The sequence below is a fragment of the Canis aureus genome, chromosome 4, assembly GCF_053574225.1.
Source record: "Canis aureus isolate CA01 chromosome 4, VMU_Caureus_v.1.0, whole genome shotgun sequence".
NCBI classification, from domain to species: Eukaryota; Metazoa; Chordata; class Mammalia; order Carnivora; family Canidae; genus Canis; species Canis aureus.
In genome coordinates this window covers 12901868-12929791 of record NC_135614.1, presented here as the reverse complement: position 1 = coordinate 12929791, position 27924 = coordinate 12901868, and the positions used below count along the sequence as shown (strand labels likewise).

Here is a 27924-nt window from a genome sequence, read left to right as displayed (position 1 = left end):
CACTTCAGGGGCTGGACTTCTGAAACAAAAGAAAAAAGATGTGGCTGTTTAAAAGTTCTCACTGGATATTTCAGAAAATTTCCCTGGCTCTGAATGTACTTTTTAAAATCTTCTTTACTCAAGATAGTACCACCAGCAATGAACATGTTCAGGCTGGTCATTTTGTTCCATTAAGTTGGAAAAGTAACACCTTTACTTCATACTCTTAGAACAAACCTGATAAGGAAAATAGCACAGTGTTCTGAATGGGTTAAGGAATAATTGAGGTACTATTTTGGTCCATTCATGGTTGAGACTAAAAAAAAAATCTTCCCTTTGGGGAAAGAAAACACCAAGGGAAATTTCAATATTCACTTAATTAGTCCTCCCTTGTAACAGTCTCTCCTCCAGTCTCAAGTATTAATGTGGGGAACAATGCTCATCCTACTCCATCCCTCTACATAACCTGAAATGTTCTTAGTTAGAATCTGAATTCCTGTGCACCCTTTCCATCTCAACACAGTGCCCACCAACAAGGGAAATGGCACTGTCCTGATGACACAATTATAGAGCACTGCATTGAGGTACTGGAGACCTTTGCTCCTCAGAGAAGTAAAGGAGAATGTGACCCAGAATTTCAGTGTATGAGTTATGTGAAGACCAATAGGTACACATGCGTGCCCAATGCAGGTGAAGGTTCTGATGACTTAACCATTACTACCACTCCAGAGTTCTTAGATTGTCTGGACTCCAAATTATCAGAATTTCCTGATAGCCTAGAGTCACTGTTCAATGCAAGTGACAATTCTTCCCTTGCAAGACCTGTAAAGAACATAACAGCTCTCATCCCCTCCACCATACCTTCTCTGATCCATATTAAGGAGATGCAAGCAATGAGAACTCCTGGTTCTGACAGAAGTACAGCCCTCCCATCATTGCACACCTGGCTCATTTTAAAATCATTTAAGGTATGCCTAAATAAGTCAGGCATAATATTTTGGGTAAATATGAAAATTCTCAAATGTATGGTGTTTATTTTTTTTTCAGCATGAAAATACCACTACTGTCATACCCCACTTATAGGGCCAGGAAGGGGGAATTAAAGCCAGTTAATAATATTTTTGAGCCTGGTGCCTCTGGGTATTGCTGCAAGGCTATTTTGGACTCTTTGATCTTGACTGATGACTATGAAATAATTGAGTCAAGAAGAGATGAAAATGAATTTTGAGTAAATGTAGTTATAGTAGAAGTTGGTAGTTCAGTTATTTCTGTTAAACCAGCTCTTTGAATGCATTTGACCACCCTCACTTATCTGGGTCCTCCTTGCTCCTCTCCCTTCCCTATTTTACCGATTTTCAGCATTTTGTTACTTCCACCACTTTCTTATCAATTTCTTTAATTACTTTCCTCAATTCCTTTCATTATATCTACTTGACTCTTCTCAGTGAACCCAACTATCTTCAAACCTTTCTGAGTATCATTGCAGAAAATACAGCACGGCAGGCTGTTTTCATTATGTGTTCATGGTCAGCATCCTCAATGGGACATGAAACACTGCCAAGCAATACTACTGAAGTTTATATCTGTTCTTCTTCCTATTCTCCACAGTGAGAATTCCATACTTTCTCCACTGTCCTCAATTCTCTGACTTCCTTACATCCCGCAATCCTCAAAGCAGGTGGCATCAACTCCTTCTTCACAGAGAAGATAAAGATCCTCAGAGGAGACACCCTTCCACTTCCACTACCACATTTACAAAACTATGTGCTTATGTAGCCATTCTTCCAGCATGCCTCCTCCTGCCACTATAGAAGAGGGCCCTTATTTTTTTATCTCAAATTTATTTAAATTCTACTTAGTTAACACATAGGGTAAAATTGGTTTCAGGTATAGAATTTAGTGATTCATCATTTATATGTAACACCCAGTGCTCATTAAGAAAGTGCTCTACTTAATACCCAGCACCCATTTAGCCCAACCCCTGCCCACTTCCCTTTATCAACCCTGTTTGTTCTCTATTGTTAAGAGTGTCATATGGTTTGCTTCACTCTCTCCCCCTCTCTCCTTGTCCCCTTTCCCTTATGTTCATCTGTTTTGTTTCTTAAATTCCATATATGAATGAAATCATATGGTATTTGTCTGTCTCTGACTTATTTCACTTAGTATGGTACACTCTAGCTCCATCCATGTCATTGCAAATGGCAAGATTTCATTCTTTTTGATAAAGGGCCTTATTTCTAAGGCTTATCCCTCCACCAGTCCCCTACCAAGGCAAGGACCTTGTTTTATAAATTATCTCCTCTCAGGGAGAAGAAATGGGTGGGAAATATCAGAAAGAGAGACAGAACATGAGAGACTCCTAACACTGGGAAACGAACTAGGGGTGGTGGAAGGGGAAGAGGGCGGGGGGAGGGGGTGACTGGGTGGCGGGCACTGAGGGGAGCACTTGACGGGATAAGAACTGGGTCTTATTCTGTATGTTGGCAAATTGAACACCAATAAAAATAAATTTATTATTAAAAAAAATTATCCCCTCTCTCTTCTATCTTGCTGTCCACTGGGTCTTTACCATCAACTTTTAAACACGTTCATCACTTAAACTTGAAAAAACCCTATTTGCCTTTCTCCATTTCACAGAAGAGAAAATGGGATTTTTGTGGAGATTAAAGAGAAAGGGACAGAATAAGGTCCAAATTCAGGACATGACAGCCATGAAAACAATGCCTTTCCTTATGGTACCATACTATGATCTAAGCCACTTCACTTGCCTACATATTAGGACATTTTCATCCATGGGCTGTGTAGATCTATTTTAGGCATCTTCAGTAGAGGATTGGATTGATTTCCTGACTAGCCAATCTACTGATCAATGCTCCAACACTGTGACTTCCCCAAAAGCCCCAAATGATAAAGGGAAATAGTTGGATAGTACTTTAGTTGCTCTCCATCTGTAAAGTATAACTGATAATACATCTTCTTCCCACCTTCTAGTATCTTTACTCCTACTCCTTGCCTCCATTTATCATCAGCAGTGTAATATAGATGGTAAATCTCACTCCTATGGAAGGTTTTCAATTGCTGAGGGGGAAGGTGCTATATAAATGCTCAATATAGCCATCTTTTTTTGGAAGCTAACTCCTGCTTACGTTGACAGAAAACTGTGATGTTGATGGAGCTGGGTACATTTTCTTTAGAAGGGGAAAAAATAGACCAAGGAGGAAGAAAATTAGGTAAGCATCTGGAGGAAAGACTCAGAGAAGACCCAAGTAAAAATGTGGCCAAGCAATTAAATCAACATCCACTGTTATAGCTATTTATGTCTGCTCTTTGTTAGTCTTAGACCTAGGAGGAAGCAAGAAGGCGTGTAGAGTGTGGGATATTATTTAAAGGAAGGAGAACTAGAAGTGGAGAGGAAGTGAGGGGAATGTAAGTCTTTAAAAAGAACAAGATAAAAAAAAGAAACATTCTTCAACAAAACTAATCTCTCCTTGTCAAAAATAAAAAGGTGATGTGGGGCATAGAAAGAGACTGTATGTCAATGTTTGGTCCTTGAATTTTACTTTTCTACTAAAGATAGTAAAGCCTGTAAAATATAGGCCTAAGTTGAAAAACAAAACAAAACAAAAGGACTAAAATGCAAAAAATATTTTGCTTTTAACAAAGGGAAAATTGGAAAGCCTGAGATAAAATTAAATTTGAAACTAAATTGATGTAAAGTTTAAAGCTTAAAGTAGAAAGAAGTGGTGTTGGGGTCAAAACCTGGATTTTCAGCTAAGTACCTATGTGATGTTTGTCAAGTTATACTTAACCTATTCGAGGTTTTCCTACTTCATATTATGGAGATTGATTAGATCAGTTAGTCTCAAACTGTGACTTATGCTCCATTAAGAATAGCTTCTTTTAATGAGAGATATTAGTGAGGAAGATTGATTGAGCATGGGAACAGTATGGAAAGGGGGAAACTTGAGAAATACTGGACTTTCTCAGAGATTTCTTCTATAAGATATGGAATAATTTCATCACTATAAATGTATACAATTAAGCCAGTTGAAAGCAATATATGTGGAATCTGTCACATTTTTTCTGTCACATCTTTTTTATGTGCACTTAAACTAAAAATTTAATATAAAATAATGATGGCAATAGCTAGCAGAAACAAAGGCTTATAGAATCTGTAGAAAGTCAGAGTCCCTTTTATCTTGGTGTGTGTCTTAAGATAAACAGTATAAAGAGATAACAAATAGCTTTTTAATTACTGTTGAATAGGGGTTAAAGTTGCCTGGTGTCATGGGTACCATTGAGGGTAATGAATACCAATCATTCTTTAATCACTCTCTTTTTCAATGAGCCACAGAGACTAGAAACCAGCTTCTGCCCCCAAATAGCAGAGCACTGGCAAGGGAGTCAGTCCAAACTGGAAAAGAGAAATCAGAACTTCCTTCCAACTTATGACAGGCACATAAGGTTTTCCATCCATGATATGGTCCTTGCCTACTTTGTCAGAGTAGGTGTCTGTGGTGGGAGAGTAATTATCCCGACCCTACCCAAAGTCCCACACCCTAATCCCTAGAACCTATGAAAACGTTACCTCGCATGGCAAAAGGGATTTTGCAGATCTGATTAAGATAACAGATACTAAAGTAAGAATATTATCCTGGATTATCCATGTAGGCCCATTTTAATCCCACAAATTACTAAAAGTGAGGAACCTTTCCAGCCTTGGTCAGAGAAAGAGATGTGGGGAAAAAACAGAGTCACAAGATGCTAGCTATATTGCTGGCTTTCAAGATCAAAGAAGGGAGCCACTAGCCAAGGAATGTGGGCGGCCTCTAGAAGTTGGACAACACAGGGAAACAGTTCTCCCAGAGCCTCCAGAAAGGAACGCAGACCTGCCACACCCTGATTTCAGCCCAGGGAGACCCCTGTCAGACTTCTGACCCTCAGAACTGTAAGATAATAAATTCATGTGGTTTTAAGCCACTAAATTTGTGGGACTATGTTATGGCAGGATTAGAAAGCTAATGCACTGCCCAACCTGTGAACCCCAACTGGTGAACAAGAAGCCAAAATTATCAAAATGACCAAACAAAATATTTTAGTACAGCATTTTTCTATCAGAAAATGCAAATGGGTTCCATAAACCTATCTTTCTCAGGTCAACAAAATGTTTACAGGCAGTCAGACTACTTTGGTGCAAAGCTTAGTGCCAGCCACCCAAAAAGAAGCCAAGCATTTCCTAATGTCAATTACACACAATATTCTTGACATTTTCAGTTGGCTTATTGAATTCATCTTTGGGAGGAAGAGAAAATGATGTCAAACAGAAGGCATTTATGGAGATACTAGCAAGAACTCAGCAGCATCTCACTAGAAAGTTTTGATATGTGACAAGTAGAATGTCATCCAAAATAACCCCAGACAAAAACACAACAAAAGTCTGGCCAACGCCAATTAATCAAGGGAAAAATCACTGGGAGCATTCAAGGTCTTTGGCCCTACTTCTAACCTTACTTCTGGGACTTTGAAAGTGTTTGCTTGAAACTAACCCCTTTGAATGGCTGTTGAATCTACCCAATTTTCTGAAGACAAGATATTCTTCAATGCTTTGTTAAACTCAAAGAACAAAATTTATTAAGCAACAAACTTGGTTTTCTTTTAACATTGCATCAACTGCACGGATTGGTTGTTTTGATTTCCTATCAATATAACTTAAGTGACACAAATGGCCAGTATTTTCCTTTCTTGGTATTTTCCCCGGGGTTTTCTAACTTTGTTTATTTATGAAAACAAAAGTGACTATAATCTGTTCTTTCCTGGGTAGTCATGATGTAAAATATCACCCACTTGAGGGCTTCTCTGACTTTAGAAGGCTTCATTGTTCTCCTTTGTGATTTTGCTCCACATGACCAGAGGCTTATATCAACAATGTAATAACTTAATTATATGCTACCTTGTTTTGTCCTCTAATGGTTATTTGTCTGGTCTCTCCAGTACATTTAGTTATACCACTGTGACTTCAGGATAAAGTGCAAATATTCAGCTCCAATTTGGGGCACTTAATGCCTGTGAAACGATCTGGCTCTGGAATTTCCTTTTTTAGTTATAGGAATGTCCAGATTTTCTATTTATTTTTTTCAAAAAATTTGTATATTTTATCCAAATTTTGAAATTTGTCAGCACAAAGTTGTCATAATATTCTTTTATTGTTTGTAAATGTCTGTAGAGTCTGTATGGATAACCCCTTTTTATTTCTGATATCTGTAATTTGTGTTTTCTCTTGATCAGTCTTGCTAGGGACTTAACAATCTTATTAATCTTTCTTCCAAAGAAAGAGCTTTTAACTCTGTTGGTTCTTTCCATAGTATATATGTTTGTTATTTAATTGATTGCATATCTATTGTATATGAGCTTATTATCTATCTTTTCCTTATTTCTTTTCTCAAAGCTTTTTATTTATTTATTCATGAGAGACACAGAGAGAGAGTCACAGACAGAGGCAGAGGGAGAAGCAGGCTCCATGCAGAGAGCCTGACGTGGGGTTCGATCCTGGGTCTCCAGGATCGCACCCTGGGCTGAAGGCTGCTCTAAACCGCTGACCACCCGGGCTACCCTCTTTTCTCTTTCTTTAAGCTTTGTTTCTCCTTGTGTTTGTTCCTGAAATATCTGCTTAGATGACTGATTTTTCAGCCTGTCTTTTTCTCTAAGATTAACACTTAAAGCTGCACTTTTTTTTTTTTTTTGCCCTGGTCAGCTACATCCTTACATTTTATATTTCATATTTTCATTCTTATTTGACTAAAAATATTTTCTATTTTAGATTGTAATTTCTTCTTTGACCCATGGGTCTTTAGAAGTATATTACTTAATCTCTTAAATTTGGGGATCTTTTTTGTTGTTTTTCTGTTTTTGATCTCAAGCTTAATCCCATTCTTATCAGAGTATATAGTATTAAATTTTCATTCCTTTACATTTTAAATTTTTCTTTATGACTGAACATATATCTGTTTTGGCAAATATGTATGTCTTTGAAAGGAATTCTTTTTTTGTAGTTTTGTGATATATTGTTCTATGTAGGCCAATTAATTCAAGTTTATTAATATGCTGTTCAGATTGTCTATTTTCTTATTGGTTGTTTTTTCCCCCTTTTCATTTTAATTTTTTTTGTCAGTTTGTTCTATTTTATCACTAAGACTATTTAGTTAGTTAAAGTTTCCAACTATGATTTTGGATTTGTTCATTTCTTTTTTTATTTGTTGATTTTTGCTTTATATAATGTATGCCCATCTTCTAGTGATAAAATATCTTTTTATGTCTAGTAATACTATTTCCTTAAAATATACTTTGACTTATATTGGAATATTTATATCAACTTTCTTTTCGGTATTGTTATATGATATACTTTTTCTATATTTTTACTCTTTGTTTAAGTTTGCACCTTGTAAAGAACACATAGCTGGATTTTGTTTGTTTTGATATATACTCTATCAAAACTTTTTCTGTTAATTACAGGGGTTAGTTCATTTACATTCAATATAATTACTAACAAATTTGAGGTCAAACCTACTATCTGGTTATTTTCTGTTGTTACATCTATTTTTGTTATTTTTATATTTTCTTGCCTTCTTTTGACTCAATCAAGCATATTTAAAACTATTTCTCGGGACACCTGGGTGGCTTAGCGGTTAAACTTCTGCCTTCGACCCAGGGCGTGATCCTGTGGTCCTGGGATTGAGTCCCACATCGGGCTCCCTGCATGGAGCCTGCTTCTCTCTCTGCCTGTATCTCTGCCTCTCTCTCTCTCTCTCTGTCTCTCATGAATAAATAAATAAACTCTTAAAAAAATAAAATAAAACTATTTCTCTATTTTCTCCTTCAACAGTGGTTTTGGTGATTATCATAGACATTTCAAGATGCGTATTTAATTGATGACAGTCTTCCATAGTTTTTTACTGCTTCCCAGACAGTGCAACCTTAAACACTTCACAACTCTCTTGAAGAGAGAGTTGCCTTCTATTTCATTGTTCTCATGTATTAAAACTCTGTATATATTTTAAACCATAAAAGATTTTGTAATTATTTTTCTCAGTCATCAATATTTATTTAGCTTTCCTCACTATCTCCCCACCCACAGTGATCTTCATTCTTTCCTGAATTATTTTTTTTTCCATGAGATCATATTTTCCTTAAAGTTTTCCTTTTAGTAGTTCTTTTAGTACAGATCTTTTAGAGATAAATTATCTCATTTTTATTTGTCTAAATCTGTCTTTATGTTGCTTTATTTTATAAAGACATCTTCACTATATATACAAGTTTAAATTGACAATTATTTTCTTCCAATACTTTAAAGATATCAATCATCGTACTGGATTCTGGCATTCAACATTTCTGTTGAAAAGTCAACTTTTAATCTTATTTTGAAGGAGGATGTCTCATTGTTACTATAAAGATTTTTCTTTTTGTACTTTGCTTTTGTCAGTTTGAATAATATGTCTAGATTGATCTTCTTGTATTAATCTTGTTTGGGCTTTATAGTACTTCTTGACTCTGTAAGTTTGATGTTTTCCAACTTATGGAAAATTTCTGGCCAATATTCTCTCAAATGAGTTGTTTATATTTCCTTTTATCTCTTCTTTTCCTGGTACTTCAATTAAATATGGTAATCATTTTAACCTTCTATCATACATTTCTCACACTCATTCTGTATCTTCAATCCTTTTCTTCTTTGCGTGTTTAGACTTGGATTTCTTTTTCTTTTACCCTGTATTCCTGTTTAATGATTCATTCTTATTCCCTGCTTAACCTTTTGAATTCATAATATTTAATACTGTGTTTTTAAGTTTAGAATTTCCATTTGACTCTATTCTTTTTTATAGATACTGGTTTTCTGGCAAAACTCTCCAACTTTTTAACTCTCCAACTTTTAAAAAAATATTGATCATATGAATCACATTTATTTTAAAATTCCCTATATTATAACTCTAACATCTGGCCTATCCCTATTATTTGCTTTCTCTTTTGCTTTTTGATCTGGTCTTACTTCTTGGCACTCCTAGGAATTTTTCTTTGAATGTCAAACATTGTAAATGCACAATCTACAGGATCTCTGGATGAAGTAATCATTCTTCCTTAAGGATTTAATTTTTTCTGACAGGTGGATAGAGTATATGAAGATGAATTTCATCCAATCAAGGATAGGTTTAAAGCTTTATTACAACTAGTTTGTGGCATAATAAATGACTTCAAATTCTTTGACACTCCTCCCATTGAGTTGAGGAGTTTCATTCTTCTTCTCTTACAACTAGGTGGGCTGTGGGATTGCTTTGATCCAAAATATAGTAGAAGTGATTCCGTACCATTTTGGGGCTCAGGTCTTAAAAGACTACTAGCTCTACTTCCTATATCCTAAAATGCCCACTCTAAGGGAAACCATTCACCACATAAGAAATCTAGCAACCCTAAGACTTCCATGCATAAGGAGGCTCAAACCAGTCATGTGGAGAGGACTCTTATAGGGGTAAATATTCAACCACTCTCCCCAGCTACTCCAGACCTCCCACCCAGGCTGCTTTAGTGATGCAGCTTTCAAATGAATTCAGCCTCAAATGCTATCTGGCTGCACATGAAAGACACTAAGCAAGAGCCAACCAAGTGAATCTGTCAACCTCTAGAACCATGAGAGATAATAAATTATTGTCTTGAACCTCTAAATTTGGAGATGATTTGTAAAACAGAATAGGTATTGGGAATACTGTGTATTTCAGCATTGCTTTTAATGCTGTGGCTCAGCTCTAACCTTTAGTGTGGTTCCCTTCTGTAGTCTTAATCAAATGCTCAGATGAATTTCCCAGAGTTTCTCTATCTTATTGAGCCCTGAACCCCAACTTCTGTTTACTCAGTGTTAGATGACTCAAAAATCTGTGCTCTGCTTCTGAATTCCACTATTTTCATCAGAGAGTTGGTTTACTGTATCTCATGTGAGCACAGCTAGGAGTTTGTAGAAGCCTTAGGAAATTTCACACAGAATTTCAGACTCATTCCTCTAAGATTCTCTTCTTTCTAGGGCTTTGGGTCTTCAATTCCTTGCTAACTTGGCAGCCTCAAGGTCCAACATGTTTCCTTGGCCTAGTGAGAATATAAAAATCCCAGCATTCCTCTACCTGCTAAGCGTCTATTCTCCAATTTGCAAATTGGAAAATTTCCCAAGAAAAGATATAGAAATAAATGTGGGCTCTCCCCAGCTCACCTCATTTTTCTCAGAGTTCTTGGCCCTTCAACTCTTGGCTGATTTGGCTACTCCCTGGTGTCTTCAAACTATTGTTTTATCCAGCTTTTACAGTTTGTCTTGGAAGGAGAGCCAGTTTGATGCAAGTCATTCTATCATGCCAGAAACAGAAGTCCTAAAGTTCAGGGAACCTTCCTGATGCAGTGCTTCTGACCAGCATACATTCACTCTTAGTAGTCTTAGATGTTCTTTAATCTTTTCTTCAAATCCTTTATGGGCTCAACTTCTGACTCTACCTGCTTGCTTCTACACCCCTCCAACATATTCACAACTTCCAGACCACAGAGATACAAACTTAGCTGCTAGTTCTGGTGAACTTTCAGCCATGATAGGGTGAAAGGAGACACTTGCTTATCACATTTCACTGTTCCTTCTTTTGCTGATACATCCTATGATGCTTTCTTCCTTGCTAGCCACCACACCACACTGCTGAGCTATTCTGAATCCAAATATCATAACTTTCATCCACTTAGTGCAGCAAGAAATTGTGTTCCAAGAATTATTCAGAAAAGTCTTAATTTATCATCATCATCTGCTTACTGAAAATATGTGGAGACTGCAAATAGATTTTTTTGGAAGTGACTCAGAATAAGGTCTCCTTTTGACCTCATTGATCAGGAAGGAGCTGAGCCTGCTTTGGCAATGAGAACAGAATATCACAACATATGATTTTTTTTTATTCTAGCCTTTTCAATTTGGGCAGACACAAATATCCCCATTCTGTGACTTATAGAATGCAGAAGCTCAAAAGATGAGGCAACAAACTATACTCAATTCCACAAGTGGTTAAAAGGGGAAAAGTACTCTGAAACTCTCTTGCTTGCCAAAAAAAAAAAAAGAAAAAAGAAAAAAGAAAAAAAAGAAAAAGAAAAAGAAAAAAATCCAGTATGTTCTATTTTAAGGGACTTTCAGTTGACACCTTGCACCTGACACATTGCTTTGCCTTTAGTTTCCAATTCCAATTTAAAAGATGTTTTCCCACCACAATAATACTTAGGTATTAAGTTATACTTTCTTCTATAAATTTATAAATTTACTCAGCAATACAGTTACCATGTATTCAGTTATCCTGATTATGTTTAAAACTTATCATGCAGTGTCCATTACATAAAATGGATGGTTTGGAAAATGTTACAAGGATAATTATATTTAATTTGCTATGTTGCTCCCAACATTGAGAGATAAGTAGAGAGTAAACAAAAAGAAATAGAGCAAATGAGAGAGGGGTGAGAATGACGACAATTATAGGGCTAAAAGAGAAAAAAAAGTTGGCAGTACTTAGAAATAAGTACATCCTCAAATTTTTAAAAATTCTCCTACTTTTCTAGATTCCTTGCATATTAATTCCTCACTACTAACCAATTATGTTTTTCCTTTAGTTGACCAAAATGTGTTTGCCTAGGTTCTATGCATGCTTGTTTCCATTATCTGTCTTTACCCCAAGGCCATATCTTTCTGACATACTTTTTATTTGATCTTTTACTGACTTGAGAGACTAGAGATGAAAAACATTTAAATTTTCCAGACTTCACATTTTGCAACCTGATCAACTTTTTTCTTTTTCTTTTTTCTTTCTTTTTCATCAGGCAGCAACTAATTGATACTTCCAACATTGCGCCTAGAGACGTTCTCAGCCAAATCCAAAAGTTTGTCAGGGATATGTTCCTTTCTCCAAGACACAACAGGCAATTTGCTAGTCACTTCCTTACTATATAATTCAGGTTGCTGTTCTACCAGCCTCCTCTCAAAATTTCCTCACAATTTTTCTAGGATGAGCTTAAAATCTGCCCATCATTTTTTTAGCCTCCACTTACCACTTGGATAGAAAGCCAATGCTACATACTTCAGCATTTCATTATGGGCATCAATTTCTGTATCTTCTGGTAATTGCTGTGCAATATATCATTCCCAAATTTAGCAGCTTAAAACAATAATGTTGTTTCTCATGAATTTCCAGGTTGACTAGGCAGTTTTGCTAACTTGGGCTGGTCTTGACAGTTTTCTTCTGGGCTTCCTCATGCATCTGTGGTCAGCTGGTGGTTTGCCAAGGGCTACATATTTTGAGGGTTGCCTCAGCTATTCTGATGTGCTTCCTTGCCCACTAGCGGTGCATCCCAGCCCCTTCTCATGGGAGACTCAGGGCTCAAAGATACCAGGAGTTACAAAAGTCAAGACTGAAATGGGGCATGCCATCATTTAAACCACTTAATACTGGGCACAGAAAGTCACAAGTCCAGACCATGCTCGAGGAGTCAGGGAAAATAGATATCACCGCTTGGTGGGGTTGCAAAGTTATGTGGCAAAGTGCATGGATGTAGAGGGGTGTAAGATTGGGGGTATTTTTTACAGTCAATCTACCAGGAGCTATGTTAGCAGTCAGCACAAGGTGAGTAAGGAAATATAAATCAAGAGCACTGCATGCAAGAAAGACTTCAAGACAAAGTGGTATCTAATTTTTATAGGAAGAACAGAAGTTAGGTGAATAGAAGAGAGAAAGCATCCCAAGTACAGAAACTAGCATGTGCAAAGACTTTAAGCTGAGAGAAATCATAGTAGGTTCTAGGAATAGGGGAACACAGTATTTTCTTGAGATGGAATTCCCTCTCCCATCCTGTCCTCAGGCTTGTCTTATTTGCTTAGAGAAATTACAAACCCTCTTCTAGGAAACCTTTTTAAATTCATTCCTACCCTTTTTGGATATATCACTGTATTCTCCTGTGGCCTTGACACTGGAGTCAGAATTACTGAGTTTAAATCCTATTCCACCTTTCTGTGACTTGGTAAAGTAAAAAGATGCTATCGCCATTTTTACAGATTTACATTTACAGATATCTGGAAAATGGTAATAACAATTTATAGGGCTTTTTAAAATTTATTAAATTTAATTTATTAAAATAATGGATATGAAGTGCTTAGAGTGCTTAACTAGCCACTTTAGCATTCTTCATATGCAAAACAGAAATAAGGGGATTCCCTTGACTGGTCCCCAAGTTGTTAAGTATTCTCTCCACCACCACTCCCAGCTTCCTACATGCCAATACCTGGCCCTTAGTAATCTCTCTGTAAATATCATTGGCTTTTAGGGATGCCTGAGTGGCTCAGTGGTTGAGTGGCTGCCTTCACCTCAGAGTGTGATCCTGGAGTCCCCAGATTGAGTCCCACATCAGGCCACCAGCAGGGAGTCTGCTTCTCTCTCTGCCTATGTCTCTGCCTCTCTGTGTCTCTCATAACTAAATAAATAAAATCTTTAAAAAAATGTGTATATATATATATATATCATTGGCCTCTAAAATTTTTTATTAATATTGTTATTACTATAGCAAAGTGCCAGTTTGCAATTCTGAATGGAACTTGTTCTGTACGTTACTTTTATGTGTTTCCTTTTAGACAAACAGCCCCAGACACTGAGCTGGATGAAGTTATAGTTGCCTGGGATGGAGGTGAGGGAGGAGCAGAGAGTGCCAGTGGCTACAAAGTGTGAACCAAGGCAGATCCAGGAACTCTTCTGTGCAGAGAATTGGGACTGGGGTCAAAGTGTGACTATCAAGAGGCCTATATGAGATGCATCAAAGCAGGAGCTAATGCAGAGCTAATGCTCCAAGGCAGAGCAAGTGGGTATAAGAAAAAAATAGCAGGCAAGGCCTAAAGAGATCCCTTCCCTAGCTGTAGGACAGTCTCAAGGACTTTTTGTAGGTGAAGCTTGACTTAAGCCACTCTCTCAATTAAAATCCCTTTGAAGCAGGAGAGAAGGGCTGAAGAGGAGTTCCATTCCCAAGGACCAATTATTTAATCAATCATTACCACATAGTGAAACCTCCATAAAATTCCCCAAATGATGGAGTCTGGAGAGCGTCTATTAGGGTAAACAGTTAGGTTCTAATAGGTTACATTGAGGAGACAGAGAAAGTCATGTCTAACTATCAGGAAAGTCAGGCTTGTCCTGGCAGCACTCCACAAGAAGCCAGATTAAACCAGACAAGAAGCCTTTGACCAAATTAGGGGGGAAAGGCACAAAACCTTGCTTCCAAGAAATCTTTCCAAGTAATGAATATTCTACTCCAGAGTTAACAACTGTCGATAAAAGATAGAACACAAACCCCAGGGCATGTAGCTATCTCTCTCTTGAGCTAGCCCACTCTCATTCTGAGACTGTACTTTTGCTTTACTAAATTTCCCTGCTTTTGTCACTCATTTGCTGTGCTGTGTCTGTCCTTGAATTCTTTCTCATGGTGAGACTAAGAACTTTCAGCAACATTTTTGGGATAGGCTTGGTCAAGGCCCCAGGGCCTGGGGTCTCCCCAGTTAACCTGGCAATAATTCCAAATTGATGAACATCAGGCTGTCAAGATCATACACCCCAATTCCACAGAGACAGAGGCTTTGAGGACCTTTTTGGATCTCCCCCTATGTACCTGCCCATCTGGCTGTTGATTTTTATCCTTTATAATAAAGTGGATAGAATTTTCATTCCAGCAAATTATCAAACCTAAAGAGGATGTTGTGGGAATCCTCAGATTTGTAGCCAAGTCAGACATAACTGTAGATAGCCTGGGCACCTCATTGTAACTGACATCTGAAGTAGGAGGCAAACTTGTGAGACTATATGGTCTTAGTCTATATGGTCTCATAGCCTTAGTCTATATGGTCTCATGCCAACTCCCAGAGTTAATGTCAGAACTGAATAGAAATATTAGACACCCAGCATGTGTCTGAGACCTAGATAATCAGAAATATTCATTAATTCACTCATTTATCCATGATGAACAAACAACCCTTTACTCAGGCTTTCAGTCTGGGACTCTTAAGTGAGTCCTCTTCCCCACTCTTAGTCTCTAAGATGGCTGCCTAAAACCCTCAGTGTCAGAAGATCTCAAACTTCTGTCTGCTAAAAAGTTAACTTTATTATCTCTTCCCCAAAATGTCTCTATGTCAAGCCCTGGTCACCTCACAGACTTCCATGTTTCTCACCATAAACCAAAGGGAGAAACCTTTTCCTACCTAATTAGAGAAGTTACGGAGATCAGATCTCTTCAAGACTTCACAATGAAATTCCACAACTCTGCAGATTTGGTGCTATAAACCATCTTCCTTCCCTTTCATCCTCCTACAGAAAAGACTGGGACTCTTTCTTTAATCCACTGACCACAAACATGGAAGCAACTCTAGAAACAATGAATCAACCCCAAATGTAACAAAAAGATATTGCCCAAATAACCAGTTCCTAAGGCCTACAATCCTAGCCAACATTTTAAATTTTCTTAATAAGTGAGTTAGTGACTATAAATCCACCATCTGCCATTTAATTTCCTTGTTGGAAATATGGAATCTTCAACCAATATTTTAGGCCTTCTCTGACAGATCGAGATTATTAGAGTATTATAGACAAGCTTATGTCCAATTACAAAAGAATGGTAAAATAAATTATAGTGCCTAAAGGTAGATTATACAAACATTAAATTTATGTTTGTGAAAAAATTTAACAGCATTGGGCAATCTAAGAATAGGTTTTTTTTTTTAAAAAAAAAAGCAGTATACAAAACAGTGCATAAAATATGATGCCAAAAATGAGGTGTACACACACCTGCAGAAAACAGGCCAAAAACACATGCATTAAAATGTTAACAATAGGGATGCCGGGTGGCTCAACGGTTAAGAGTCTGCCTTTGGTTCAGGATGTGATTCTGGAGTCCCAGGATAGAGTACCAAGATCAAGTCCCACATCGGGCTCCCCGCAGGGAGCCTGCTTCTCCCTCTGCCTATGTCTCTGCCTCTCTCTCTCTCTCTTTCTGTCTCTCTGAATAAGTAAATAAAATCTTTTTTAAATAAAATGTTAACATTTTATTTTAACTTTCTTTCACAATGTGTATTTTCCAAATTTTTTCTCTGTCAACATCTGCTAACTTCCTCCTAACATGAGTTAATATTTTTCTTTGGGAACTACCAAGCAAAATGCAAATGCCAAAAATTTGGCTGCAACAGTTCATAAATTTACTCATTAAATTGCTCCCTATCAGAATAACAGCAAGCGGCCCATTCTTTTCATAATGAGTTTTTTCATTTTTCTCTAAGATGGGCACAATCTTAAATTTATCTTAATCAATTTTCTCAAATTAAGCTGCAGCAAGACCTACTTTCGTCTGGCTTGTTACAAGTGTTATCTCTAATGAGAAATACAATTTAACAAATGCAAAGGATGGGATGCCTGAGCTCCCAAAACTCACAATAGGATTTTCTAGAATCACACTCCCGTGTCCTCCATTAGAAATCAGCCAATAGGTTCGTGCATGACAACGAGCCTCACCCTCCCAGAAAAGGCATCAGACAGCTTTTCAACACATTTAATTTTTCTTCTATTATCCAAGGCCATAATGCCATTCCCAGTTGCACTTCAAAGCTAAAGGCAAATGAAGTAAAAAAGAAAATGCATTTGATGGAGAAAGTATTGGGGGGGAGGGGTAGATATAAGGTTCTTCACTACAGAAAAGGCTAAAATCTAGGGAAAAAGCAAAAGGCAACATAGTACTGTGGGGATAACTAAATTGCCTTCACATTTCCCCTTGCTGGTTTCATAATAATTGTTACATACATATGAGAAAGTAAACTGTTTTTTAATACCACCTTTCTGAAAGCCAGAATATTTTCACATTTAGTCAGGACCATAAGATACAAAAACAGAAAAAAAAAATGTTCTTTCCTTTTTGATTCTGATAATTCAGAAAATGGGGTGGGAGGAAGGATGGAAACTGAAACAGCTCCACTTCAGGACCACACATCAAAGTTTCCATCAATGCTTCAAGGGAGAGATCCCCATGACCACCCAGGGGTCCATTGTCACATCCTTGCTGCAAAATGCAATTACATAAGGTACTTCATGCTTCAAAGAGCCTGGCGTTTACCAAATGAATTGCATTTGTGGCCAGAATATTAATGATTGTTATCATACTTGGCCCATAAAAATTCTCCAGTGAATCATTTCACAAAAGTTGTCATTCTTTTAAAAGGGCAGAGAGATTCATTTTCAAAGCTAGATTTTCTCCCCTTATATTTTACCAAGCTCTATTTTGCCTCAGAATATCTGCGTCAGTGAAGTTCAATGGCTGTGCTAGTTCTCAGTTACAGGACACACGTAAATACATAAAATTCTCAGAGATGATCTTCTTCCTCAGGACTTTAAAAGTGTTAAAGTGTTCTCCAGCTGCATTAGAATCATGGAAAGGTACTTACTTACAAACACAGGTTTGGGAAATTCACCTCAATGTTAACTACACACAATCTGTAAGATGGGAAATCAAGAATCTACATTTTTTAAAACCCCTCCCCTAGGCGATTTTCATGGCTACTAAAATTTGAATGTTACCACTCTAATTGAAAATTGTCCTTAGAAACAAACTCATGAGCAAATCACCAAAATCAATATTAGAAGAATTAGTTTACTGCAACTCATCCACCATCAGTGCATTTGCCTCAAGGTTTATCCTGAATGAAAAGAGGGTGTTCAATTTGCTGCTGGAGAGGTGCTGAAAGGTATATTAATTTCACCATTTTATGAGTCATATGGACAGGTTCAGATACATTTTAATAATCTTTCAAAGTAAACGTCAATATTTTAGATTCTATATTTTGCTTTTCAAAAGATGTGCCTGCCTGAAATCTAAAGTCACATTTAAATCTACAGGTGCCAAGAAAGAATAGAATAAACAGAAGCGACAGAAGGACAAGCGAAATATCAGCTCAGCTGCCTGTCGGCTGCCAATATACACACCAGAAAGCCACCCCAGGCAAATTCAAGGGAATATGAATGAGTGAGTCTGGAGTTTAGATTCATGTTTCAGAGCCAACTCTAATCTAGGACAGAAGGAGAGTTATGTTTCTCAGAAAAGTGAGAGAGGATGCCATAGAAAAGAGGCTTCTAAACTTAGTTATAAGTTTAAATAACCTGGAAAGCTTAAAAAAATTTAGTTGTTTGTTGCCGAATTGGTGAATTTTGTGAATTATTTATATTTTCTGGATACAAGATCTTTGTCAGAAATGTGATTTTTCAAATATTTTTTTTTCCAATCTCAAGCTTATCTTTTCGCGTATTTAACAGTGCCTTTCACAGACCAAAACTTTTCAGATTGGATAATATCCCACTTATATAGGTTTTCTTTAATGGATCTTGTTATAATATAATATCTCAAGATTCTTTGCCTAACCTGAAGTCACAGATATTTTTACCTACATTTTCCTCTAGAAGTTTTAGTTTTATGTTTTGTATTTATGTCTATAAAACATTTGAGTTAGTTTTTGTGTTAGGTAAGAGATATGATTTTGAATTTTTTCTGTTTTTGCCTATGGGTGTATATGTATATAACATATATGTTATATATGTTATATATGTCTTTAACTTCAAATTTTCTCGTCTTTTTTTTTCAACTGATATTGATATAGTTACATGTGTGCTCTATTTGTTTGACTGGCATTTATCTTACTTGATATTCTCTGAACTTCTCGAATCTGAGGTTTGTTGTCTGTCATTAATTTTGAAAAATTGTGAACTATTATTTCTTAAATATTGCTTCTGTGCATTTTTCTCTTTTCTCCTGGCAATTCCAGTAATGCATATAAACAATTTCATATTATCCTATGGTTTTTGGATGCTCTAGTTTGTGTTTTCTTCCTGCACTTATTACTCTTTTGTTTCAGTTTGAGTAATTTTCATTGACATATCTTCAAGTTTACTGATTCTTTCCTTGGTTGTGCTGAGACTACTATTGAGTCTATAGAAGACAGTCTTCATCTCTGTTGTTGTGATTTTTTGTTTTTCACTATCATTCCCATTTTGATTCTTTCTAATAGTTTCCATGCCTTATGAAATTACCCATATAACATTACACATTGTCCAAGTTTTCCACTGAGTCTTTTCTATAGAAACCATAGTTATTTTCAATTCTCCAGTTAGACAATTCCAACATCTCTATAATAACCACATCTAATTCTCTGATTGTTTTGCCTCTTGGGAGTGTGTGTGTGTGTGTGTGTGTGTGTGTGCACACGTGTGTTTGATTTATGTAGAACATTAGGGGTAAATAGGTTTTGACCCTAGAAAAGGGCATACCTTTCCTTCTGCTAGGCCTTTAGTATGGGAGCTCATATTAATCAAAGCATCATTTTGGGTTTGAGATTTCTTGTTCCTTTTTCACTTTGAGTGCCTGCTAGGCTCAAATTCTAGTGATAACAGTTTAGATGGGGAGCTGGTTGGCCAGTGGCTGTGCTCCACCCTCAGCTTTAGGTTTTCCCTTTATACCGTACTACATAGAGGGGCTTCTCTCTTTGCCATACTCCACTGTCTTTTACTATATGCTTCATAGCTTTGTGGGGAAGCAGGGCAGAGGTGGCACTCTCTGATTTTCTGTTTAAACTTCAGTGTTGAATACTTACTGTTTCCTTGGATTTGAGAGTATAACTTTTAAAAACCTCTTGCCTATCTTCCAGCCATAGTTCTGGATCCAGCATAGGTTCTTCCTGCTCCCTCAGGGGTGAAGGTAGTTTTTCTGTTTCCCTCCTCCAACTGCAAGGAGTTTTTATTTCTACCCTGGGGGCAGCAGTTTTCGTTGTCCTCCCAGCCCTGCATAGTAAGGCTTTGTTCCACGAAGGAGAAACATCTGGGTAGTTTTGTGCCCCTTCAACAGCAGCTGCTCTTCTCCCCCTGGTCTACGCCCTGAAGGACTCTTCTCAGGACTTTCCCTAGTCTTCCCAGTGAGTACTTGTCATTAGTAGAGATTCATAGAGAATATGAACTCCTCCCTTCTCCCATATCTGTGGATTTCAGTCTTCCAACTCTTTTTCTGGCCCACATTTACTTTTGCCAATCCATCAACTCTTCTAGCTAACTCATCTACTTCTTACTGGTGTCTGGCTACCAATACCCTGGTAAGCAAGCTCTTACACCTCAGTCCATATTTCAGATTAGTTTTCAACCCTACAATCTTAGCACTCGGAAGGGTTCAAGGAACTTCTGAGTTTACAAATTGTCCAGCTTTTTTGTTCTTATTGTAAGGGGGAAGTAATATTCTTTATATTCTCTAGACTCCCAAGCCCATCATTTCACTTTTGACTTTTCTGAAATGTTATTGAATTAACTGTTTTACTCATAAAAAGCATATAGTTGGGTTTTGTGTATTTAATCCAATTATTCTTCCTTATTCACATGAAGTATTAATCCAATTACATTTAATGTAATTACTGATCTAATGGATTTTATAGCTATAATTTTTCCATGTGTTTCTCACATTTCATATTTTTTTGTTCTTCATTTCTGTCCTTTTCAATACTCACTTTTTTATCATTATAGTTTCCCCCTTTTAAATAGTAGATATGTACTAAAACATTATTTTCTTAGAGATTATGGCATCCCCAAATAATTATTACCTTCCCAATGCAACTTTGGAACATTTTTACTACTTTAAAACCCCCATTATCAAATTTTTCATTATTGTTCCCATGCATTTAGTTTTAATTTTACTTAGCACTATATCAACATTAAAATTAATTTACAAAGTCAATGTTCATTTCTATTTCCTGAATATTTACTCTTTTGGTATTTTCCATTTTCTCTTCCATTTCCATGTTTTTGACTGTGTTCATTTTCTTTATTTTAGAAAATCCACTTAAAAAATAAATATCTTTAAAAAATATAGTCATACTAACAATATGCATTTGTCTGAAAATATCTTCATGTCCATTTTGAAGAATATTTTTGCTAGGTATGTAATTTCAGATTGGTAGTTAAATATCTTTCAGCACTTGAGAGACCTTTTCCCATATGCTTCTCTTTTTTGTTGTTTCTGTTCAGAAATTGGCTATTCAGCTTGTCAATCCTTGACAAGGATTTGTCTTTTAAGTTCTAATAATTGTTAAAAATTTCTCTTTACCTTTGTTTTTCAGGAATTTGATGATGATGTGTCTAGGTTTCTTTTTTAAATCCTCTTGGACATTTGCTAACTTTTTATTTTTTTATTTTTTGTTTCAAATTTTCATTTAAATTCTAGTTAGTTAATATGTAGTGTAATATTGGCTTCAGGAGTAGAATTTAGTGATTCATCAATGCTCATCATAACAAGTGCCCTCCTTAATACCCACCATCCATTTAGCCCACTCCCCACCAGCATCCCTCCATTAATGCTAAACTTTTTAAACCTGTGACCTGATGATGTTTATCAGTTTAGGGGTATTTATGGGTAAAACATTTATGAATATTGCTATTATTATACTCTTTCTTTCCCCTGTTCTGGAACTTCAATTACATGTAAATTAGACTCTATTTTATTCACTGATTTGAGGTTCTTCTCTGTCTAATCAAGTATTAAATTCACCCATTCAGTTCTTAACTTTTGTTATTATATTTTATAATTACATAATATCCACTAGATTTAATTTTTAAAATTATAATACTCTGATGAAAATGATCTATCCTGTCATCTATTTTATCTGCTTTTTCTCTCTTTTCTCTTGAACATATTAATCATAGTTAATTTATATTCTCATCTGCTAACTACAATATCTGATCTTCTTCTATTGTCTGATTTCTTATAGTTTTTTTTTAGATTATCTTCATCTAGAGGTAATATATGGTATTACCTCTTCACATATCTTATACTTTGTCTTGTGTGCCACAAAGTATGTATGAAAGAACCATAGTGTCCCCAGAAAATGTTAGCCCACCATAGAGTGCTGTTTCCCTTCCTATTTTAGATAATGTAAAAGACCACTCACCTGAATCCATTTAGGGTAAAAGACCACTCACCTGAATCCATTTAGGGATTGAAATGGGTCCTCCTTAGATCTGTTTTGCTAAAAATCAGTCTACTCCTGATTTGCCAGTATTTGTAGGATGTGGTCCTCTAGGGTTTTATTTTCTAAGAGCCTGTTGAGTTTTTTGTCTTCTTGACTCTATAAGACTTCAGTAGTTCACCTATTCAGAGTTTTTCAGTTTAGCTCTTTAGCCTGCTAACATAGCTTCAAATTTGTCAAATGCTTGAGGAGAAAACCAGTAGGGTGTTTGAGGCATTTCAATTCACTACCCCTGCACAAATGCCAAAATCTCTACCAGTCTCCCCTAACAGCAGCCTGTGCCAAGGCCAAACCTGGGTTTTTAGCCTCTTCTGTGCTCTGCCCATCCCTCTCCCTCCCCCGAGAGATATCTCCAGGTAAAAAGAGGATATAGATCTTCAGTGTCAATCCACTACTTACTCTGAGGATTTCATCTGTAGCCTATTTTAATTTCAAGATTGCCCTGGTTGATCATTGTCTCTTAAGCACTGCAAGAAATTTCATTCTACCTATCAGGGTTTTTCTTTTTTTTTTCTTGGCTCCTAATTCCTATGCAACTTCAGATTTCAGCAAATATCTTTTGCAAAAAGCTTAACCAAATAGTTGGAGCTTCTGAAATCTCCAATTTTAAAAGACTGGTTTCTCTATCTTCTAGTATCAGTCTTATGTCTGGGTCAAGCACCATTTATTTGGTGTAAGCCTACACCAAAAACTGACAATTGTTCCAGGGAAAAACTGGTAGCTAATTGTCTATTTATCTGTAAATTATTCTCCCTATCTCTGGAATTGTAGTCCAAATAATTCCTTAGATTTCTGCATCTCTCTGATATATTTTTTTTAAGATTTTACTTATTTATTCATGAGAGACACAAAGAGAGAGGCAGAGACACATGCAGAAGGAGAAGCAGTCTCCATGCAGGCAGCCCGACATGGGATTTGGTCCCGGGTCTCCAGGATCATGCCCTGGGCCAAAGGCAGCACTAAACTGCTGAGCCACCAGGGCTGCCCTCTCTGATAGTTTTTTAAATATATATATTTTTTTATTCCTTATCTTGCTTTTTATGGTTGTCCACAGGAGCATACCTTACTACATTCTTTCATAACCACCCATGAACATTACATCCTGTTTGGAAACAGAAGACACCTTACGCATTCTTTAGAACATATTAGTGATTAGCCCTTTAGAAAAGCAGTCATAAATGAGAATCTCCATAAGATTCATCTTCATTTATACATTTATTTTCTTACCTCTCAACAAATATCTTTACTTGTAAACTGCTTATATATCTTTACCCAATATTAAGCTGAATATGATTTTTATGTTCTATATGATATATATTTCATTCTTAAAAAAGATTTTATTTATTTATTCATGAGAGATACACACAGAGAGAGAGGGAGGCAGAGACACAGGCAGAGGGAGAAGCAGGCTTCATGTAGGGAGCCCAACAGGTCTCCAGGATCATGCCCTGGGTGGAAGGCAGCACTAAACTGCTGAACCACCCAGGCTGCCCTATTTATGTATATTTCTATCCTTATGTCAATACCACATTGTATTAATGCTTAATATTTTTGAAATGAAGGTTAAAATGTCTATAAATTAAATGAGTTTTACATACTTTGAAATCAATGGTTTACTGAGTTACAAAATCTTAATGCTTAAGGATTTAAATGACTAAAGTAACATCTTAAAATCATTTAAAACTCTGATAATCTATAAACAAATGATAATGAAACAGGCTTTTAAGATAAACTATATGATCATATAAAATTGCAGAGAACTCTGAAGAAATAAAGTTATTGAAACTGAAAAGAGGGGAAACTATGGATGACTTACCAGAATTGGGCATATTAGTTGCACCAGAGACCATTGAGGAAACTTTTTAAAATATCAATACCTGATCCCCACCCAAAGATATGAATTATTTTGAAATGGAGCCAGGTTTGAGAACCACATAACAATCAAATGGGGATCCCTGGGTGGCGCAGCGGTTTGGCGCCTGCCTTTGGCCCAGGGCACGATCCTGGAGACCCGGGATCGAATCCCACGTCGGGCTCCCGGTGCATGGAGCCTGCTTCTCCGTCTGCCTCTCAATCTCGCTCTCTCTCTCTCTCTCTCTCTCTCTCTGACTATCATAAATAAATAAAGATTAAAAAAAAACAATCAAATGGATAATTTGGAAATAAATTATCAGACATGTTTAATCATTATGGAAAGAACTAAGAAAACAAGTATACAATTCAGAGGCAAGAACTACAATGTAAAACATTTTGGCATGACCTAAATATCAGAGAAATACACGATTATTTTTAATAATTAATCCCTGTAGGATGGCACACACTTACACAGACAGATATTTTATGTCAAGAGGTCTGACTTCTACCCGATAGACTAGAAGTCATTATGTATATACAACTACCGTTTTTTATTTTTTTATTTTTTTTATTTTTTTAAAGATTTTATTTATTGATTGATGAAAGACAGAGAGAGAGAGAGGCAGAGGCAGAGACACAGGCAGAGGGAAAAGCAGGCTCCATGCAGGGAGCCCGACGCGGGACTCGATCCTGGGTCTCCAGGATCAGGCCCTGGGCTGCAGGCGTCACTAAACCGCTGAGCCATCTGGGCTGCCCACAAATACCGTTTTTTAAATAACTCAGTTTGAGTTCCCCCAGAAGCTGATCCTTAGACAATGACTCAGTGCAATTATTTTATTTGGAAACCACAGTAGGGGGGTAGAGAAATGATAAAGGAAAAGAGAATGCAGCCAATATGGGATGCATTATCAAGCTAGCTACTACCGTGATTGGCTAGAGCTTGATCCCGTGGAGAAACTCTGAGAAGGGTGCAAAATGCAAGCCTCAGAACTATCCTGAGAGGTGGGTAATTGAAATATTTATGCATCAACACCTGAGAGTCACAATTTGAGGGATTAAGGTGCGAGTGTTACTTCTGTTCTTTCAAGGCTTCAGAAATAGGCTTCAGGCAAAGAGTGCCATTCATTAGCAGCTGGAAGTCCACCAGAGTATACACAACTGGTAAGTCTGAAGGAAAAGGATGAGGCACAGACAGATTATTTCAATGTGCTAGGGGACTTTGGGATTCCATTTAATACGTTATTTATGGTCTTTACAAAGACTGCAAAGAAGATTTTTCTTATCTTCACTTTAAAAAGAGAGAGACCAAGGTACATCTGATAAATAATGGTTGCATGCCTCTTACATACCAGGCACTGTTCTAGATTTTTGGCATAGAGCGGCGAAAAAAAGAGAATAGAAATGTGCACATGTGCAGTTCATACTGGAGTGGAGGAGAATGGCAACCATATAAACTAATACAGCTTTAGATATAGATAAGATCTAAGAAGGAAAATAAAGAAAACAAAGGGAATTGAGAATGACAGGGGTACTTTTTTTAGGTAACTAGTTTAGGGAAGCCTGCTCTTAAGAGATAAAATTAAGGGAAATGGGGACACCTGGGTGGCTCAGCAGTTTGGCAGGGCCCAGGGCGCGATCCTGGAGACCCGGGATCGAGTCCCGCGTCAGGCTCCCTGCATGGAGCCTGCTTCTCCCTCTGCCTGTGTCTCTGCTCTCTCTGGGTGTCTCTCATGAATAAATAAATAAAATTTTTAAAAAAAGAAGTGAATGCAGTGAAGGAGCCAGTGAGTAAATTATTCCAAGCACAGCAAGTCCACAGCCCCAAGGTGGATCTGTGCTTGGTGTGTAGAAAGAACAAGGGGGCTTCCTTCCCCTGCGGTCGTCCAGGCTGGGGGCGCCGGCGTGGGGAGCGAACGGAAGGCCGCTAGGGAGGCGGGCTGTGGGGTTGCCCGCGCGGCGGCGCCGACTTCCGCTTCCGGCTGCAACCCAGCGGGAACGTGCGGCCATTGACTGGAGGAGAGAGCCGCGTAATGTTTGAGAAGATGGCGAAATACGTCGGCGAGAATCTTCAGCGGCTGTCGACAGGCCGGACGGCACCTCCTGTTTCAGGCTGCACAACGACCGGGTGTACTACGTGAGCGAGAAGATGCTGAAGTTGGCCGCCAACATCTCTGGGGACAAGCCGGTGTCGCTGGGGACCTGCTTCAGGAAATTCACCAAGAGTCACAGATTCCGGTTACACATCACAGCTCTGGATTACCCCGCACCCTGTGCCAAGGATGGAGTGTGGATAAAGCCTGGAGCAGAGCAGTCTTTCCTGTATGGGAACCATGTGTTGAAATCGGGACTGGGTCGAATCACTGAAAATACTTGCCAGTACCAGGGAGTGGTGGTGTACTCCATGGCAGACGTCCCTTTGGGTTTTGGGGTGGCAGCAAAGTCTACACAAGGCTGCGGGAAAGTAGACCCCGTGGTGATTGTGGTATTTCATCAAGCAGACATTGGGGAATGTGTGCGGCATGAAGAGACATTGACCTAGAACGAAATCATCGCGAGGACTTGCGGCTGTGTGGAAGGGCCTAGCTTTGTTTCCTGTGTCTGGGTAGGCTCCATCATCATGTTGAATTTTGTCAACACTGTGACTTCTTCAGGGATTTCTTAGTTTAATATTTTCACTATTACGGACGATGCAGGTTGGATTCTTATGCGGAAATGGCTCAAAAATGGTGTTTCAGATCTTTGTGACTAAAAAGAATACTGTGTTTTATATTTGAATCGGAGGGCTTCTTGTTTTGAGTAACAGGTTCTAAGTCATTCGAACTGAGGCCAAGAATAGCTAGCTGATTGTTATCTGTGATAACAGTATTTTCCAAACTCATGAGAAGACCACAATAGATTTTCTTCATTATTTTTTAACGCCATGAAAGTTAGATATTGCCATATTAGAATGGTAGGTCACATGTGAGATTTTACAAATGAAATTTGGATAAAGTAATATTTTTTTCTGCTAATTTTCTATGTAGTAGATGCTGTGTGGTGTGCAAGAAAACCTTGGATTCAAACCCCAGGTCTGACACCTACCAGCTGTATGACTTTGGGGGCATCATTATACTTTGATAAGCTTATTTTTTTTCCTCTACTTCAAAAAACAGCTTTAACCATCTACCTAAGAATGTTTTTTAGAATTAGAAATCATGTTTGTAAAGCACTTAGCCCAGTGCCTGCCTCATGCTATGTGTTAAATGGAAAGAATTATTTTTATATTGCATATACTGGGTATTTCTATTACTAAATATAGGATCTCATGAGTATAGTTTGGTTATATATCTTGGTTCTTACTCTTTTTCTTAGATGGTATGGCCCCAGGCTAATGTTATTTTCAATACCTTGATTTCTTAAGATGTGACTTCCCTTACAAACCTTTACTTACCTGACTGGACTAGACAGAAAGTGTTAATCAGACACTGAAATAATTCAGCTCCTCTATCCTTGCCCATGCCTGCCAAAATTATTTTTGAAATTATTAAAATGTTTTTTAAAAATTGAAAATTCCGCTAAGTTTTAAGAAACTTCCTGTATTTAAAACATTTCTTTAAATATGTTGCTTTTTTCCCTGCTTATTTTAAATTCCAAAGGTGACATCTCTAAAAATAAAATTTTCAAATACAAAGTAAAAAAAGAAAAGAACAAGGAAGTGAGTGTGGCTAGAGCAGCAGTGAAGGGGAAAGGAGATTCATCAGGAATAATAAGGTGAGATAGGCCGTCATGAGAACTACATATTTAACATAGATTTAAACCTAAGTATGACAGGTAAGAGTAGAAGAGGGAAAACAAGTTAGGTAATTCAGGAACAAGGATGTTGTTAAATGACTCTTGTAAGAAAATAGAATTATTAATTTTTCAACCTGCAATTCAAATAAATTTGTCTTCCTTCCAAGCTGATAAACTTTTATGCTGCCTCTCCTTTATAGCATAAT

At 37.3% G+C, this 27924-nt stretch overlaps 1 long non-coding RNA gene and 1 pseudogene across 1 annotated transcript in view; both read left to right on the top strand.

Moving 5' to 3' along the window:
• The window catches only part of LOC144312205 (uncharacterized), a 279387-nt gene that overhangs the window by 225526 nt on the left and 25937 nt on the right, over positions 1 to 27924 (top strand). The window lies entirely within an intron of this gene.
• Positions 624 to 26883, top strand: LOC144311982 (60S ribosome subunit biogenesis protein NIP7 homolog pseudogene; annotated as a pseudogene).